This window comes from Equus caballus, chromosome 16 (assembly GCF_041296265.1).
Source record: "Equus caballus isolate H_3958 breed thoroughbred chromosome 16, TB-T2T, whole genome shotgun sequence".
Lineage (NCBI taxonomy): Eukaryota > Metazoa > Chordata > Mammalia > Perissodactyla > Equidae > Equus > Equus caballus.
In genome coordinates this window covers 26,815,448-26,829,416 of record NC_091699.1, presented here as the reverse complement: position 1 = coordinate 26,829,416, position 13,969 = coordinate 26,815,448, and positions in this window count along the sequence as shown.

Here is a 13,969-nt window from a genome sequence, read left to right as displayed (position 1 = left end):
CCTCAAAAAAAAAAAAAAAAGGGGGTGAGGCCCTAAGGTAGACTATGGACTTTGGGTGATTATGATGTGGCAATGTAAGTCATCACATGTAACAAATGTACATCTCTGGTGCAGGATGTTGATAATAGAGGAGGCTGTTCATGTGTGGGGTCAGGGGATATATGGGAAATCTCCGCATCTTCCCCTCAATTTTGCTGTGAACCTTAAACTGCTCTTTGAAAAAAAAGGCTTAATAAAAAAAAAAATTGTGATATCTGCTCTGGAAAGTTGAGGCTCACATTCTAAATATTTGTTGACCCTTACCTTTCAGGTCAAGTTCAAACTCTTTAGCCTATGTTTGAAGAACTTTAATAGTTGGTCACTATGCACTTTATCTAAACTCACACCCCTTTCTTCCCCCAGTAAAGCCATCCTCTTGTCCTTCAAGCACATAGTAAGTTCCTAGACAGCTCCCCACTTATATTGGATGCCTTCACCTTGTCCATTGTGGAATAGTCTTTGTTGTCTTCTCCATCCTTTTAACCCAATCTTGAAGAGCCAGCTCAAATCCTACCTTTCTTAAAGGGCCTCTTTTCACTGCTGTGGCTTGCATTTCTCTCTCCCCTCTCTAAACTACTGTGATAATTATTGTGTGGTGCTCATTGGAGGACTTAATGACTTATCATTTATCATGTCATCTAGACATAATGTATGCATATCAACCTCCCCAGGACAATGGGCAGTGTTGTAGTTCTTGAGCCCTACCCTGGGAAACTGGCAGAGATTAGAATGGGGGAACAATAAATATTTGCAAATGTCATCAATAAATATTTGCTGATCATTTTTCAGTGCAATTCAATCAGAATATATGCACTATAGAAACTATGCATTTGCAAAATGAGTAAGCAAAGTAAAAGAACGTGAGAAGTAACAGTGTAAGTCATAGCTTTGAGATCTGAAATTTTTAGGCTTCCTTTAATGCAAATATCTCAAAAACAACTTAAGCAGAGAAAATAGGAACATTGAGTGACATGGTGTGGATGAATGCATCTTTTGATTTAACTTGTCTGTTTTGCTTTATTCAATAATATATTTTTCCTCCTCCTTTTCACACCACTGACTTTTAGTTTAATGGTTTTCAAAGTGTGTGATGGGGCTTTAGAAATGGATATAGACAGACAAAAAGTTTCTTCGTCTTTTTGTCCCGTACCTATATTTTACACAAGGTCAATAACAGGCTTCAGTGTTTTTACAATTACCAGGAGGATGGGATTTGTTATTGTGTGCAGATAAATGTGCTGATGCCTCCATTATTTATGAGATGAGATAAAAGTCATGCAGCCTTCTGAGACAAAAGGCCGGTATATGTTTTATATCTATATTTTTGATGAGTTCTCTCATAGACGTTGTACCTTCCATAGCCCAGTGACTACCTAATGTAAATTTCAGGTGGAGTAAAGCTGTCAACATTTAGTATTTTTTATGACTTACATTTATGCAGCTAGGGAACAAACATCTCACTTTGGAAAACTGTGTGTAGCAGGTAGAATGGAATGGTTTATTTTTTATTTTATTTTTTTAAGTTTCTAGTATTTATGTTAGAGAAAAATGACTCAAGCTAAAGTAATTTTAAGGGCATTTATGTATAAGAAAGAATGGACCTCAATGATTAAAATGCTTCTGAAATATTTAAAAATGGGAAATCTGGCCTCATGGATTTAGAAAATAGGGAAGTTAACATTTGTTTTAAAGCAAATGGAAGATGCTGTCAGCTACCTACATGGATGATATTCTTGATTGATTGTCAGCAGAACCTTAATCCTATCTTTTTTTTCCTACTGTAGTAAATTTAGGTTTAGATGTGGCCACGGAGGAAAGAAAGGTAATTGGTTTTTATGAGGGTTGGGTATATGTCCTCAGCTATATGACTCATTGTCTAATTGAGAATCACAAGCTTGTCATGTCTATGAAACTCAGTTTTCTCATTTGAAAAATGAGAGGGTAACGCTCAGTTGTGCATTTGAATTAAGCATATTTTCAATTTCTACAATTTTAGAATGGGTGAACGAAAATATAGTCTTTCTATAAAACCATCAAGAAGTTAGGAGCTATAATTTCTACTTTTCCCTCTAATAATTTGCTAATTATATCTCTTAAAACAACTACATAAAATGCACATAGGATTTTTAAACAAATAATTATAGATAAGTTATTCTAACAGTAGTTATCACTAAAGGATGGAAACGGAAACATCAGGAGATAGGAAAGGAAATTTTATTTTTCTTTAATGTTTAAACTTTTATCATGAACATGATAATTAACCACAACTTTAAAAAATCTGATTACTAATAACAAAACATATCTAATTTATGCCTAATATTGTCATGGTTATATGGGAAAAGGCATTCTTAGAAAATATTGATGGTAATGTAAAATATTGCTAATTTTCTGGAGAGAAATTTCATAAAATATACCAAAAAGCTTTAAAATAATTATATTACTTGAATAACTCAACATTTAGAAATTTATCTTAAAGCAATAGCTTATATTTAGTGGTAAAATTTAGAAGCATTCCCTTTGAAATCGGGAAGAAAATTACGCCAATTAAAACTGCTTGCAATCAGCATTTTATATGTCCTAGACAATGCAATAAGATCTGAAACAGAAATGAGAAGCAGATAGATTGGAAGGAAAGAAACAAAATCTTAATTACAGCTGATGTGATTATCTCCATAAAAATCTAAGAGAATCTACAGTTAAACTGTTAGAAATAATAATAGATTTTAGCAGTGTTGGTGGATGTTGGTGGTAAGAGATTTATATTTTTTCAAAAAATAACAGAATCTCTATATATCAGTAATTAGAAAATATAATTAAGAGATAAATGGAGATGCATCAGCATCTTCATTACGGCAATGTTTAAATTTAAAATAATCAAGAGAATCCGAAATGTAAAACATTAGGAAAACAGTGAAATAAACAATGATATATCCCTATACAGTCACGCACCCCATAGGGACATAATGACATTTCAGTCAACAATAGACCAAATATACTATGGTGGTCGAATAAGATTAGTACCTTACAGCCTAGGTGTGTAGTAGCTTATACCATTGAGGTTTGTGTAAGTACACTCTATAATGTTCGCAGAACGATGAAATCGCCTAAGGGCATGTTTCTCAGAACATACCTCCATCTTTAAGTGACACGTGATGGTAACGGAAGATTGTTCCAGTCAGGGACTCTGGAGAAAACAGGGCACAAGTCAAAACTATATGAGGAGGGTCTGATAAAAGTGTGGGAAAGTAAACAATGAAGAATACAATGTCTCGGCTGAAGTGGGGAGGAAGCAATTACCATATCGTAGAAGAAGAGAGGTTCTCCGAGAGGAGCAGCCAATCAGAGTTGACTCAGCAAGGAGGGACAAGCGGAATAAAAATCCCTGACCTCAGGCTTCATCCTTTCTTCATTGCCCTGCCCACTGAAACCAGAGGTTTTGAGAGCTGTTTTATCTCATATACACAGATTAGCCTCCCAGAAAGAAAGCCATGAGACACAGAGAAAGGTGAGACACAAGTTTGGAGGGTCAAATGGGAACTACTTTACAGTCGTTTGTATATTAAAGAGTGATTCAGTGAATGGGGATGTGTTCACTCTCCATACAGTAAATAACAGAATAAATAATTGTATCTTCAATATAATTCTCACTTTCTGTCTCTCAAACAGCTTTGAAGAAAATGAACAGATGTGTTCATGGGTTCTGCTTGGGATAGCCTAGTAGGTGACTTTTGATATTTTATATGCTTCTTTTTACTTTCTAAATTTTCAATTGTTCTATAATGAACAAATACCACTCTTTGAGTCAGAACAGGAAGTTACTATTTTTGTAAAATTATATCTCTTAACTTGCTTTCCTTTTTATTCATTTTTCTATATCCTAGGTCTCAAAAATGCCCCAAAGAAGTTATGTTATTTAATGTTTTAATTTTTTTTTCCCCTCGGGAAAAAATCATCTAAGAAACAATAATAAAAAGTGTAGTAAGATCCAATGAAACAATATTTTCAAGATTGACACTGAAATAGTAGATTCTTTTCTGAAAGAAGAATGGAGTTTAAAAATAATTTCATTTCTGAGCGATCACAGTTTACTCCAAATCAAGTGAGAGATAGGAGAGGAAATGCCGGAGAATCTGAAGCAAATACAGACCACAGTTGTATCTTCCCAATGGATCGACTCTTTATCATAAAAGAAGTTGTTTTTTTTCCTATCAATGCTTCTTGGCTTAAAGTCTGCTTTGTCATATAATATTATTGCTGCATCTGCCTTCTTTGATTAATGTTTGCATGATTTATCTTTTTACATCTTTTTACTTTCAGTATATCTGTGTCCTTATATTTAGTAGTATATAATTTGTTTGTTATCCAAACTGGCAATATTTACCATCTAAAAGCAGTACTTATTATATTTAATTTAATTAATTGCTGATGTAACTGTTTTCGCAGTCTTTTTACTTGGAAATATGCTTTGGGTCTATTTATAGTTATTGATAGCTCTTCCTCACCACAATTCCATTTATTTAGGTGTATTCTGTCAGAGGAAGTTATTTCTTGTTCCTGATAATAGAATAGGAACCACAGTGACTTTTACATTGGAGCAAGAAAAATCTACATTTAGGATTATACATTTTTTATCAGAGATTACTACATAAAACACTTAAAGGAAACTAATTTTCCTTCCTGTAATTAATGTCTATCACAGTAGCATCTACTAACAAAATTCACCTCTTAAGGGTAAAGTCTCAAAATATTGCCATGCTCTATTTATGATAGTATCTGATCCACCCTATATAAGCTCGACATTTAAATTTCTTTTAAATTATATGTGTAGATTTCTTTTTGAGATTAAGTCATGTCTATATAAATATTAGTAAAAAGGGTATTATTATTTGTTCCAACTTATGATTAGGTCTTCAGCTTATGCGTTTCAGCATGCCTTCCCAAGCAGACCACTACACTAACTGCCAGAGGCCCATACGTTTCTCCCAAGTTTTCCAGGATTCCAGACATGGGGAGAGTTACTCAGAGCCCAAGCGAAGTCTTCTGGCCAGTTAGGCATTCCTCTTACCAGTAAGTGAGAGAGATTCCAGATGCTGATGAAGTACAGTCTCCAGCAAACACCTTGGGTAAATTTGCCCTATGCCAGGAGACAAGAGATAGGAGACGTGTACTCAGTGAGCGCTAGGAGTTCGGCAGCAATGACCCGGCTCTCACATTTTCTTCAGGTGCCCTTTGCCAGATTTCCCACTCAGCTCTCTTAGAGCAGTAGACCCACTCCCTTCTTTAGCAAACTCCTTACTGGGCAAAATCCATTTTCCCCTTCTTCCTTTTAGTAAAAAAAAAAAACAATGATCCCGCTTTTACTTGGGTACATTTCCCAGCCTTCCTTGCAGTTATATGTAGCCATGTGACCAAATTTTCGTCAATGGAATGTGAACATAACTTCCTTCAAAGCCATCTTCTAAATAAAGATAAGTTGTTTGCTTCTGACTTTCTTACTTATCCACTTCCTCAGGGCTGGAACATGGATGTGGCCATGACTCATTTGCGACCACAGAGACAAGAACAACACTCTAGGAGATGACAGATGACGGAACAAAAAGATGCAGTAGACCTGACTTACCAGCCTGGAAACCTCAACCCTGTAGTGATATGAGAAAGACTGTGTGATTTAATCCACTATATTTTGAGATCTCATAGCAGTATAAGCTGAAGGCTTAAGTAATATAGCTGGGCTGGCTCCCAGGATACTAGGTTATCCTTCATCTAACTTCTCTTCTGGATCCTCCCACTACTATTTGATTCTGTTTCAACCACAAAGAGATTCTCCTTCCCATTTTTTCCCCTTTAGCCACGTCCTTCCTTTTATGTTCTCACCACACCCCAACGCTCAACAACATTACCATGTTCTGTATAAAATCTCCCCAAATCCTATTCATTATATTTTCCTCTCAGACTCTTCCTTTTTTTGTTCTTTCAAAATAAATCTTGATATCCCTTTAAACTGTGAACCAAATTCATCATCAACTCCAAGATTAGCTTCTATTTCTTTGAGAGCAAGGAGAGTTCAATCTTCAAATCATTCTGGATATTAAGGAGACTATTTCCAGCTATTCTTCTGGTATATCAAAGAAAGGAAAGTAAATCGCCAAATGGTGTCTTTCCATATTCAATTTATAAGCCAGTAATTTTCCAACACTCATGACTCCTTCTGGATAAATAATTTTAAGAGCATATCTTACTCATGTAATTTACAAAATGCAATAATATATATCTTCTACCATTTACTAAAATAATGTCTTCTTCCTCAAAACACTTTTCTCTCTTCTAATTTCCACAGCATATTAGATAGATTTAGTAAAATTCTAAAATATTAAGACAGAAGGGATTTAATGAGGCATTTGTTTTGGTTTCCTTACATCTAGGTAAGAGGGCTGAAAATCAGATTAATTGGGCAGCTTACTCAAACTGATAGGGCTAGCAAATGGCAGGCTGGAACTAAACCCAGCTCTCTTGCTTTGATAAATATATGACTTCTATTTCTCTATATGTTTATTATTCTTGAAGACTAAGCTTGTAACTGACTTTCAGTATAAAAACAATAGTGTTATCATAGCAATTGAGACTTTTCTAAATTTTATAGCTGGTAAATAAATTAACAGAGTTCAAAGGTCCCAGTTTAAAATCACTGTCATTCAGTGCACTGAACCTTTCTTATTTCTCTTTAAAACTGTACTCTCTTTGATACAAACACAACACTAATTCACAAAGTATATTTTAATTAATGTGATCTTCAAAATTCACAATCTAACTTCTTTCTCCTTGGCTTTTCTCATTCTGTCGACAGAATATGTAATTGTTGGAAAACCTTCTTTTCCTTTATCTAAAGTACACACTACATGCTTCTCACCTTGTCACTTTCATTTTCTATAAACATTGAATACAGTTTCTTTTGATCTCCTTTTAGGAAACCTGTCAATAATGGTAGCACAGTATCGTCCTGTGGGCTGTGTGCTTCCAGATGCTTTTTTGTTTTATAGTTGAAGACTACTGATTGATTGCTTGCGTGTTCAGTGTACTGACTCTTACATTCAGAGAACTGTTATCTGTAATAACCAGACCTGGGAGGCAGCTCGTTTGCTCCTCCACTCTCTGGTCTCAGCAATAGCAAACATCACTTGGCCAATTTTATTCCTTTCCTACCACAGTAATCCCTTTCCTTTTATTTTCCCAAGCCACTAGTTTTACAGTACTCAAGAGCTTCTCTAAATACCTTGAGAGTGTCATAACAGTCCCTAAAGCTAGTTCAAGGGACCAGCATATCTCCTTGGCATACACATCTCTGACTTGATGCCCTTCTACTCCCATAGGTAGTTCTTGATGCCATCCCTTTGCACTATCTCATGGCATTTCTCTTTTCTTTCCATGGCTACAACTCCAAAACTCCATGAGCATAGTTTGGTGCCCATGCTTCATTTATTGTATCTTTTATTTTTGAGGAAGATTATCCCTGAACTAACGTCTGCCACCAATCCTCCTCTTTTTGCTGAGGAAGATTGGCCCTGAGCTAACATCCATGCCCATCTTCCTCTACTTTCTATGTGGGATGCCTGCCACAGCATAGCTTGATAAGCGTTGGGTACGTCTATGCCTGGGATCCGAACCGGGGAACCCCAGGCTGCAGAAGTGGAGTGCAAGAACTTAACCACTATACATCACCAGGCTGGCCCTTTGTTTATGCTATCTTTTTGAGGGAGATATAAAAGACATAAGTATATAATCTATACAACCAATGCCTACATTTCCATCACCAATGCTTTACTTGAACTTTTGCTTTAAATGAAGAAGTTAAAATACTTAAAATAAAATTAAGATTTCTTTGACTACTCCCTAACTCTCATCACTTACACTCCTTCCCAGAGGCAACCTTTATCAAGAGGTCATTTAATATCATTCCACCCCAATTTCTATATTTTTCAAACATAAATGAAGTTGTATAAACCATATATATTGTATTGGTTTGTGAGGTTTCTATTCCCACAAATGGTAGCATGGAGTAATTATCATCTTGCAATTTGCTGTTTTCCAATCTTTACTATGTTTTTAAGATCTATCTGCTTCAAGATGTTAATGGTTAGATGTATGATTCTATATGATTCTATCGTGTGATTATACTCAATTTTGTTTAGTCATTTCCCTATTGATGTACGTTCATGCTGTTTCTAATTCCTATATTACCCCAAGTGCTATAGCAAACACACTTAAGTAGGTCCCCTTGTGAACATGTGACTCTCTAGTGTATATTTATAGAAGTAAAATGAACAGACCAAAGGATGTGTGAATTTCAGTTTTACAAGATACTGCCAAATATCTTTCCAAACAGGATATATTAATTTTAACTCTCAAGAGTACTATATGAGAATATTAATTTCTCAACTTCCTTCCCAATACTGAATGTAGATAAACTTTTTAAAATGATATCTCAGTACTATAATTTTAATTTGCATTGTCCTTAGTTTTTGCTATTAGGAAAAGGAAATATTTCCTATTACCTGAAGTACTGTGAATAAATGAGGTGGCAGGCATAATCTTAATTTGAATCTTGAAATACCTCAATTTCCCTTTACGTGTAAGAAAGTCTCATTAATTCACTCATTCCTGTATTTCTGTTTATTGGATGCCTTTCAAGTTCCATATATCGTGCCAGTTTCTAGAGTTAGAACAGTCCACAGTGGCACTGTGCCCTGAAGGAACTTACAATCTAGGGGCAGAAAAAGATGCGTAAATATAGTTACAATGAAGTCAGAGGACTGTTGTCTAAGAGGGAACTTGAAGTTCTGTGGAAAATGCATAAGACTCCTAAAGGAGAGAAAAGATGGATCATGGTTCTTGCATAGAAATTAGGCAGGAAAGATGTGGGGTGAAGGGAGGTGGAACTGATAAAGGCTGGAGAAAGGGTGATCCATACAGAACAACATGTGCCGAGGCCTAGAGACTACAGAGCATAGCAGGGTCTCAATTCTATCAAAGAACTGAGCAGCCTATTTGGAAGGAAGGCTAGATATTGTCTGGTGTTGGACCATGAAGAGCCTTTAATACTTTACACTTAAATAATTTGGATTTTTTTCTGCAGAATATGGGGACCCATTAAAAGACTTTAAATAACATGGTGATGTCATCACAACTGAGCTTTTGGCAGAGCACACTGGGAGCCACGGAGGAGGAAGACTAGAGGAAACTAGAGAGGAGGCAGGTGTAGTCACTGAGGAAAGAGATGATGACGGAATAAGCTAACAGAGATGGAGAATGGACAGTATGAAGAGGTTTTAAAGAAGTGCAATCAATTAAACTTTATTTATTCAACAAATATTGAGCACTCACTATGTGACAGGCACTGTTCTAGGTATTTGAGATACGTCAACAGACAAATCAGATAAAACACAAACCACTTCTGCTCTGTGGAGCTTATGTCCTGGTGGTTGTGGTCATCTGTCCCATTGATTTCGTGAGTGAAGGCTATGCTGAAGAGATGAATTATGGGTACAAAGGCTAATAACAGTTTGGAACATTTGGATCTTTGAGTTGGAGCTTCCATTGGAGGACCCTTGATGAATGCTAGCATTGTTTGAAAGGAGGCAGGAAACTTGCTTTGAGGAGCAGATGTATTTGTTCATCAAACAAGCCCGATGAAATGGATTTGGAGAAAAAAAGCATTTGAGGTTTTACTTAATGTTTTGCTGGGTATATCTCAGTGTCTAGTGTGTTTTTCCTAAGATGTGACCCTCTAGGCATGAGAATTCTGTATTGTGGATTGAAGAAAGATACATAGTCTCCAGATACAAGTATATAGAAGCAGGACTGACTTTTCCATCAGATTCACAAGGCACCTATTTTGTACCTAGGACCCATAATACCTTTAGGTGCCCAAGAAAATGTTTGAACTTTCTTAATCAGAGGGAACAAATGAACTTTTGGATAAAATAAAATAATATATAACATTAATTTATTCATCTTTATGACAATGCAATCATAAAATTTAATTTTTAATATTTTTTTGGAGGAAGGGACCCCTGAGCACAAAAGGACCTGTGTTGCATGAAAGCCATACTGTGACTTGGTATAAAAGGCTACAACTATGTTCTGTTTTATTTTAGTATGTGAAATCACTTGTTTTATTCTTGTCTTAATGGTGCTCTTTCCCTTATTTAGCCTCCTTAGGAACCATCCATTCTCAATTTTAAATATGTCCAGATTATATTGTGTTAATGATTATCTGGCCCTCCCAACCTATACTTCTTGAGCTATTTTAGATGTTACAAGATTATACAGTGAAAAGATCCTCCGTTACCCATGACTGAATCATAGGATTTAGAACCACTATAGAATTATTTATTCCAGTCCTCAGACATCCATGCATGTGGCTTGATCAAATAGAAAACTCAAATCTAGGCCTCTTATATAAGAAAAGGGGCTTATTTACTGAATCCAGTGGGCAAATAAGGAAGTGGCATTATCATCTATCTCTGCTAGGTCTCCACCCACTTTTATTTCTAAGGCTGGGTGGTCTTGCTTGTCTCTCTTGGGATGAATGAAAGATTACATTCATCTTGAACATCTGACTGGGACCGGACTTTTCTGAGTCTCCAGCAGAATTCTCAGGGCTCAGGAGTCTCAGCGGCTCTTCCAAATAGTGAGGATGTTTTTCTCCATCCAGAGCTGTGTCTTATAATGTTCCCCCTATTTCTCCCCTACTTCTCTTACCAACAGGAGGAATCTGCTCCTCAAGGGACCACCCGTCTCTCACAAAGTGGAAATCAGATGCAAAATTTCCCATTGGCTTATTTCTTCCTGAGATCCATTCAAGAGAAGAAGAGGCAAATCATTGTTAGTTCAACTTTTGTATCTTATTAACATGAGGCACTAAGATATCATTATCATCAGGTTCTAAGTTACTTTTGCTTTCATTTTTTCTCATAGAATTTACTAATCATAAACAGTCTGATATCTTTCTTCCTTTCTCTCTCTTCTTTCTTTCAAAAAATGCAGTCCTCAATAATTGCAAATCAAATTTTACAAACTGTCCCATATGCTATGGAGCATTTCAGCATTCGTCCATGAAGAATTCCAGTGTATAAAATGTATTGTAAGGTACTGGCAACATGCGGGTGATTTTAACTCCTAAAACCTAAGCTGAGAATTTGGTGACAAAGATCTTTTGCAAAAACACTGTTCTCTGTGTAGGGGAGGAAGACATTTCTTCTACCCAATGTGGGTTTGTCTGGCTGGAGAATGAATTTAATTCACATGAGACAGAATAGCAGGAGAAAATTAAACAAAGCTTTATGAGGACCATAGCCCGGGGCCTTTCTTCCCAAAGGAAGAAAGGGCACCAAAGAAGTGGGGTGCACAGAGTGGTTATATACCCCCAAAATGGATTTTTCACATAGGATTGAAATGTCCCTTTTACAATAGTCTCGCAAGACTGCTCTGTCGATTGATGGAAACAGCAGATAGGTCTGCTATCTCGGAGGGCGTAGCAGGAGGCAAGACTATTGTCTCAAGCTGGGTGGTCACAAGTGAGCGCAGCAATCAGTTCCTAGCCTAAGGAAAGATGCTTAATCCTTAAGGAAATGCCAATGTTGGGAGGAGGAGGGAAGTTGCACCTTTATCTCAAGGGCCTTTGTTCTTGCCATAGTAAATGTTTTAAAGCAGATATGCAATGAGTGCTTAATGGCCACAGTCAGGCCCTTTTGCAAAGACAAGGTCAAGCCGAATTAGGTTTACTGCGAACCAAATGGCTTCCTCATGTACTCCAATTTATGCTATTGCTTGCCATTTCTATTTGTCAATGTATACATGGGAGAGGCCCAGGCAAGCCGAGCAACTCGCCAAAACGGCCGAAACCACCAGCCCAAATATCATATCCAGCCAAAAGACAAAGGAGGGTGTTGGGGGTTGGGGGAGTCAGTTACAGGAGGTTACCAGACAAGCACAGTAAACAAATGCAGATTTAAGTCCTTGCCTTCCCCATTGATTAAGAGTTTCTAGAGATAAGGTCAAAGAGACATATCTTGGGGTGGCCAATTCCAGGCTCCCACATCTGACTATAGAAAATAGCCAGAATGTGGGGAGAAAACAAAATTAGAGTGTAAAGCAGGGAATCTGGGGCACCACTCAGAAGCATGGTGCTTTATAGTACATTTATCTGTGCTTTCCTAGGTGTTTCTTCCTAATGAGACATGTTGGTCACCCGGATCCCAGGTCTAGCAAAGGTTAAACTCTATCTTCCTTATTACAAGTCCTGGGGAACTGAATATACCTCAAGGCACATGCTGAATGGCTTCCATCCTATATAATTGGGTGTGCTACACTTCCAACCCAGATAAAAACCTCAGGGGATATTTTTAAGATATTTCTGTGAGTGCATGCTGTACTTTTAGACGGTTGATGAAGCTCAGTACTATCTGTCTTTACTGAATATGCAACATCTTTCAGAAATGATAAGTGCTCAGTTTGTCTAATCCCAAAAGGAAGAATTCATTTTATTTTAAATTGAGTGATGAATGATGCAATCAGGTCTTACAAGCTGAAGACAATTTCATTCTTTTTATCTTAGTAATAATCATGAGATGTCTCTCCTTTAAATGGTGAAGATGATGAGACCAGGGTATGAGCAGTCACTAACACAATGTTAAGGTGTTTTCCCTGTAATGGTGGTGAGTTCACAGAGACCCACTCCTCAGTATTTGCCTGTTTTTTCCTGTGTACAGCTCTACATGTGTTATATCGCTGACTCTGATGAAGTTGTACTCTGAGATTCAAGCTGAAATTAGATGAGCTTCAGCCTGAAACCACTTCATAGCAGGTATTGGAGACAAATGTTTGTCACCTGCTAAAACTCAGGTAAGAATTACATTATTCATAAACATTCTTTTCAGCTGGGCAAAGGGGATGGATTGACGGGTACTACCCGTGAGTGTATAGATTTTGAGATGATTGTTGTCTCTGAGTATTCCAGGATGAATAAAAATAATCCAAGTTGTTACTGATAAATGCTATGTCAAAAATCCTAAAGCAATGGGGGCATCTGCTTTTTTATCCATCCATCCATCCACCCATCCATCCATCCACCCATCCACCCACTCACCCATTCATTCCTTCATTAATAAAGCACACATTTATTGAGTCTTTATTGTGGTGCCAACCATATGTACTGAGGATATAATAGTACATAAGCATAGTGCTTTTGCTTTCCTGGAACTTAGAGATTTGTGGGGGAGACAGATTCGTATATGTAAATAAGCAGTTGTAATAAATTTTGGTATGCAGATAGATAAAGGCAGGCGAAAGATGCTATGAGAGCCTCTGGAGAGCCAATAAACTCAGATCTAAGAACATCAGACAACCTCCTAGAGAAGGTGGCATCTGAACTGAGATCTGAAGGGAGGGGAGGATAAAGAGAGGAAATAGCAAATACAGAGGCCAGGACATGTGCAAAAGTAATACATTTTAAGGACTGAAAGAAGTTTGGAAATCCTGGACTATAGTGTGCAAACTAGGGAATCACAACACAGTAGATGTGGTAAAGCTATTTGGGGGTGACGTCATCTCCCAGGTGCATTGGGGTGCTGTTTCCTGGAAGAACTGATCAGAGAGTGCGGGTGATTACAACTGGCCCTCTGATTTAGTATTTGTGGTCACATTATTCTCAACTAATCATAAAAATATACGCTCTTTTTGTCTATCAATGTGTTTAATTTATATAATATTCCTTTTTGCAAAAGGGATTTAAAGTACTTTCTAAGATACATCAAATATAACACAACTGCTTGAATTTAAAGTAGAGTGCAAGGAGACAGACAAAGGAAAAACACAATTGGGATACAATGAATAGTCCTACCAATGTGTATTACTGATCTGCAAGCTCCATCTG